Source organism: Diospyros lotus, chromosome 1 (assembly GCF_014633365.1).
Source record: "Diospyros lotus cultivar Yz01 chromosome 1, ASM1463336v1, whole genome shotgun sequence".
In the NCBI taxonomy this organism is placed as follows: domain Eukaryota; kingdom Viridiplantae; phylum Streptophyta; class Magnoliopsida; order Ericales; family Ebenaceae; genus Diospyros; species Diospyros lotus.
Genome location: NC_068338.1, coordinates 16083834 through 16090696, shown reverse-complemented (window position 1 = coordinate 16090696; position 6863 = coordinate 16083834).

The window sequence follows — 6863 nt, the reverse complement described above, 5'->3', positions numbered from 1 at the left end:
GCTTTTTGGGCAGAGTTTTCCTCTTTCTTTAGCAAAGTTTATTCTCTCAAAATCTCATCTTTTCTCTCTCATTTTGGTGCCCAAAATCATTCCTCCAAAGCCTTATATTAAGAGGAAATTTCAAAGAATCAAATCGCACCATGTGTCACGTTGGGATAAGAACTCATCATGAGATTTGTAATGTTAAGCCACGTATACATAGAGATTTGTGCATTCAAATGGAGATTTGTGCTCCATCATTACACCCTTCATTATTACACCCCTAAACCCCTAAGATTAAGCCACGTATCCATGGAGATTAGAGATTTGAGCGTTCACATTATGGTCATCATTACACCCCTAATCATTAGAAATCATTACACCCCTAATCATTATAAGATTTCAACCAATCCAATTGTGACACCTAGGGGGACACTTGGCCATCCATGATTGGCCCATGGTTGATATTTTGAAGAGATATTTTTAAGGTTTCAAGAAACGATGCTTTGGCCTGAACTTTTCATGTAATTGCACTTAGACCCTTGCAACTTGCTCCCCAGGCCATTTTTAATTGCATTTTTTGGTCGCCAAAAAATGGATAAATTACACTTAATACCCCAAGATTTTAAGTAAATTACACTTTTACCCGAACTTCGGTATTTACGATTTTGCCACTGGTTCAGAAATTGAACCTTTGTCCCAAGGCTTCTATAATCCTTTGAAATGACCTATTTCCTCAAGTATTAGAACCTAATAACCTTAGATATCACCTCATATTTGAGTTTAAAAATTCGGGGTATTACAGCTTAGGAGCAAGCTGTTGCTACCATAGGGAGGATTCCAGCATCTTCATCATATTTGAAATCACTATGAGGTATACCTTTTTACCCCCTATGGTGTGGTTTCACTTGCAATGCATATGATCATTTGATATCGAGTCTTGCAAGGAGATTCTCGCTTTTATTTTCACTGCGTTTTGTATGGTTTTTCGAAAATATTTTAAAAATCGGTAAAACCCTTGCATTGAGACACAAACGTTGGTGTTTCCCTTAAAAAACAATCAAAGTCTTGATTAAAAAACACAAGCTCTTTAAAGTCATATATATCATATATATATATGTTTGTTTTAGAGAGTGAGAATTTCATAGCTTTATCCTTATTCTCAGAACCCAAGTTTGGAATCCTATTTGATATAGAGTGTAAAATTCTTGATAACTTCTTTAAAAGTGTTTTGTTTGAAAACCTTATTCATTCTCTTTATTAAGGATTAAATGCTTGATCCATAAAAAGCACAAGTTACCAAGGTTTTAGTGTAAACTTGTTAAAAAGTTGTATAAAAGTTATAGTTTAGCTTGTGAAAAGTTACTAATAGTAAGTTGGTTAAAATCTTTAACAAGGTGTTAAAATAGTGGAGTTGGTAGTTGGGACCAAACCACTCTAAGTATCATGTTCTGCATTCTTACTTTCTCTACACTTTAAGTATTCCTTTTATTAATCAAGTGTTTTATTTTTAAAGATGAGCTTAATTCACTCCCCCTCTTAAGTTAATTAGTTCTTTTAAACATGTTTTCCATTATTCTTTCTAAACGATCGATTCTATATTTTTTAATGTTTGTGTTTGGATTGTTTCCATGATCATTGTTGTTGGCCCCCAATCCACTCACTTTTGCAAATTATGGGTCATTTGGAGTCACATACCATATTAACTAAATAACAAACATAATAAGAAATATAAACCATTATTCCACACAACCTCCACAAATGGATTTCACACACATATGTATGCTGTAATATTTTAAAAACGTCTCAAATTTTTTACAAGAGTTCCAAAAAAACCACAACTTTTAACAAGACATACATAATTTTAATATTTCACAAACTTAGAACTACAATATAATGGGAAAAGGGTTGGTTGGGTTAAAACTATCCCTAGACAAAGGAGTTTAGAGTGGCCCTACCTTTTTATGGGTGGTTTTTCCTTCTTCCTTTTTAAGCCTTGTGATAATTGTGACTCGAAATTTAAATTTGACTATGATTGAGACTTCAAATTTGATTGTGATTGGGACTTCATCTACAATTGAAGATTTATGTTCTTTGTGGCTCATCAAAATTTATATTTGTGGCTTATCTTTTGATTCTGTTGTGTCACCTAAGAAAAAATGGAATTTTTTTAAGAAAAATAATCCTTGAACAAGACCTTGTGGCAATGTGCCTTAAGGGAAATCACCTCGACATAGCAAGGCCCTGTGGAAGTGTTCCTTAAGATGAATCATTTTTACAGAGTAAGCCTTATGGCAGAGATGGGTTTTGTAGCAAAACCTAAGTTTTCTCTTGATAAAGCCAAGCACCTTAGCGGTAGTGTGCTTTTACATGGAAAGGTCGGGCCTCGTGGAAAGATGGACCTTGCGATAGTGTGCTTTAAGGCACACCAAAAGAAAGCCTCATGGCATGGAGAATTGCTACCGAAGCCTTGTGGCAAGGGTGAGCATTGCAAGAAAGCTTGCAACAGGGAGCCTTGTGGTATAAGGGACTTGCTGCAAAGGACATTGCGGCATAGGGGTGAAGGTGTTGCATGGTGGCTCTCGACAAAGTAGCTTGCAGCAATAAGCCTTGTGGCATAGGAGTGAAGGCATTACATGGTGGCTCTTGGCAATGGGGCTCGTGGCAAAGGGCCGAGGTGTTGCATGGTGGCTTGAGGCAAGAAAGCTAGTGACAACATTGCTCGCGACAAAAGGGCTTGTGTGTAATACCCCATATTGCTTAAGTTTAAGGAACTGGAAATTGGTTTGAGAATTTAGTTAATTAATTACTAAATCAATGGAAGGGAGTACCCTAAAACTTAGATGTCTAAAGAAAAGGATATGACATTAACGAGCATCTCGAGATAAGATTTATGGTATTAAAAGAAATCAGAACAAAGTTTTGGTATAGCTATAATTCAGCTTGAAAAATTGAATGATCGTAAGCGACTTCCAAAAAGTTAATGGAACCCTGAGGGGATTCAAGTTTTGCATAAAGAACAACTCTAAAGTGGATTTGGATGGGAGTTTGTAGAGGATAGGCCTAAGTGTGATTTTAGGGTCTAAGTGTAATTTGTAATTCTAGTTGAAAAAGGGGGTGAAAATGATATTTCTCTAAAATTGTTGGGCCAGTTGAAAAGCATGGAACTTAGGGGTTTAAGTGGTGAAATATCAAATCTTAAGAACTTGAAATGAGGGCCGAAATGCAAAAGAAAGAAGCTGAAGGGCAAAAACATGATTTTCTAAAACCTACAATGTGAACGCGTAGCTAGTGGCCGCCACACATGGAGCAGAATTCGGCGATAGGACGGCCAAAATCTGCCAGAGGTAGGACCATCATGGCTTAGGATGCTTAGCAACCAAGTCTTGGGCTTTGATTGGCCGAGGGATGACCGCTTTTGCCTATAAATAACAACGGTTTTGGCTAAAGGTTAGCATGCAAATTGCTCGCATTTGAGAGTGATTCGAGGGAAATTGATAAGGGGCTTTTGTTCTTAGAGTGGTAGGCATCATTTCTGGAGAATTTGAGAGGTTTGGAGATGTAAGTTTGAGGGTGTTTTGAAGCTTGGACTAGAAAGTCGACAGTCGTTGGAAATCGAGGATTTAAATGGCTGATTGGAAGCTTTCCGGTGGTTGTTTTAGGCATTCAAAGACACCATTGTGATTGACTTGAGGAGTATAACAAGGTAAGAGGGAAACCAACAGTTGCTGGTGGCCGGAGCAAGAAAAGACAACTGGCACGTGAGGTGCACTCGCTAGTTATTACAGGCAGGGCGTATGTGAAGCGCGTGAGGGCATGTGTGTAGGTATTTTTTCTTGAATTTTTTTTAAATATTTTTAGAATATTATTTTATGAATTGTGATGGAGAAAAAATTGAGAAAATGCTTGAGGAGATATTTATTTTGGAATTATTGAGGGAAAAATAGGAAGAAAATAAGAGAAAATTATGGAAAAATTAGAAAAAATAGATATTGATATTCCTTTGAATAAATACTTTGTTTAGGGATCGTTGAGACTCAAAATTAAGTAATAGTACAACTATTTGAGACCTAACATGAAAATCGAGTTTGGACACGAGATTTAAGGTATTTTGAATACGTTCGAGGTGAGTGGTTCGACCCTATGAATGGTTGAGTAATAGCATCATATGAATGGTTTAACTTGTAAATGGTCGATTTGATGTGGGTGGTTCATCCCAAAACTATTTATTTGATTCATATGCATTGAATTTTGAGCATTAAATTATGTGCGTGGAAATGTTGGTTTATATGATACATCAAATCATTACATGTTGTGGTTATGGCGTTGGCATGTGCATTGGAAATGGGTAGTGTTTTCGGGTTGCTTTTGAGTGAGAACATAATCTCTGACGTGATTGTGGTGTGTTGGGTTCCTGCGTTGATGTTGACTCTCCGGTGACGAAAGTGGTAATGATTGTTCCTGAGGTGTCGAGGAGATGCATTGATGTTGCCTCTCTTAAGCTGGGACTGTGTTATGCTAATGTGTCAGTGTGGTTATGTTGTCTTTAAAGAGATTGCTCTTTCCTTGTGGTATGGGTTAAGCGCTATATGGGGTTCTTTTGGGTTGGGACATGTCAGGATATGTCAATTTATTTATGGTCTTGCATAATTCATGAAAATGTTTTTGAACCTTCACTTAGATGATTCAACATCTAATTGGGACTATGTTCCTAGAATATTCAAACGTTCCAGGGGAAAGTAGTGGCACCAAGGAAAAAGAGGTCATCAAGATGTAGCCATTACTTACATATTAGATCTTTAGCATATCTTTTGACTATGTTTGAGGTATTTAGTTGTAATATCCCAAATCTTTATGAGATTGGAAGATACTTGATGCATGTAGAAGTAGAAATTCTTGAACTCGTATCTATGAAATTAGGCTAATCAAACCAAATGAACCGGCCCTTCGATAAAGATAGGGACGGGACACTTAGCACTTTGGGGATGTGCCACACAACGGAGCAATAATAAGTCATGATTATGGGACACTTGGCACCTTAGGGATGTGCCATGTGAATAAGCAATGATGAGGCATAATTATCACTAAATTTGCAAAATCAAAGAGGGCTTATCAAGTGATGACAAGTAGCGTAAGTATAATCTCCAAGTCTAAGAAAGAATGATTTAGATGACACATGGCACCATAAGATTAGAACACATGGAAGGACCATCATGAGGCTCAAATCTCAATCGAAGTAGCCTAATCTTGGAGTGACAAGTGGCATAGCATGATGGAGCCTAACCTAGCCTAGCCTTAAAGATGACACTTGGACAAATCTCATGACAAGTGATAGAAAAGTAATAATGAGTAATGATTTAAGTGACACATGGCGAAATGGGGTTAGCCAGGCACTTCTATAAATAGGCTATTGGGGGAAGGATTTATCCATTCCAAAAGGGTGAGGAAGAGGGGTATTTTTGAGAGAAAAATTATGGAGTAAAGGGTCGAAGTGCTACCTGAAATCAAGGGAGGAAAAGCCTTAGCGATTTTTTTGAGCCAGCTTCATAAAGCATGAAAAAGGCCTCCAAAACCTTGAGGTAAGTCCTATATTTTTTATAATCTTGTAGAACATTGAAAAAGGGAGGTATAAGAAAAAATAGGGGTCGAATCGGAGTTAAAATGACCGAGTTATGGCCGAAACAGTGGGAGAATAAGAATCTGGTTGAAGCAAGGGGGCAGCGTGTGAGCTTCATGAGCCGGAAGGGGCTGAGCGTGAGGCCACTTCTGGGGGCGTGTGAGGGCGCGTCCAACCTTTTTTTTTTTCTTGAAATTTTGCAGTAGTTACCCTTATTTCAATCCCCACCCTTTCATATAAAAATATTTGGCATTTCCCTTACTAAAGCTTATGTTTTGGCAGCAAATAGTCTCAGGTAGCATGAAAATAGTACTTTCCGGTGAACTCGAAGGTGAGTGGTTTCCTAAAATGTATTTCCAACATGTTGAGCATACTGTTGAGCATGTTGGAGGTGATTGCATATGCATATCATGTTTACTTCGTTTGGTACGCATGTTTATTTCCATCTGTTCATGCATCACTACCTGTGGCTTGTAACTGGTTATGATTATCGTGGGTGAAGGGAGTCTTCACTTGGCAGCGTTGTTAGGTCGTGTTACATGGTAAGGTTGGGTAGGGGTGATTGCAATACCCTGGCGTCACATCCACCTGGACCATGCATCTCTGCATTTTTCATTTGCACGCATGAAGTTAGTTTTGAACCCTCACTTAGATTTAACAATCTAACCCGGGTGTTCATACCCTTGGAATATTCAAATGTTCTAGATTTATCAGGTTTAGGCTCGAAAGGAAAAAGCCAGGAGGTTGTGCAAGAGTAGTTGTCTTATTTTCTGTTTCCTCATGATGTTTATAGTAATATCGCAAGGGATGCACTATAACTTTAACATTATCCTATTGCGTGAGGAATGAATTTTATTTTCTTTACTGCATTAAGCAATGGTGTGTGCAAATGACTATTTAGCGGAAGTCCTAATACATTTCAGGTTACGATCCTTATTGCATTTTATGGGATTTCCATAACGCCTCTATAAATATTATATTCCTTTGTAATATATGTCTTGGTTTGGGTTGGGGCGTTACATTAGTTGTTACTGCTAAGAGGTGAGTCTCTATGTATTTTATTTTGAAAATGTCATGTTAAACAATGGTACGAGTCCTATGTTATGAATAAAGCATTTGTGGTTATGTACCATTTGAGGTTTCGATCTTGCTTCCACATATGCGATGATATTACTTGTCTTAGCTTATTGATTATTAAGTTTGATATGTTGAGAAGGTAGAATGGGATTGTTAGGGAATAATTTATGTTAAGTGTATGTTGAAAAAA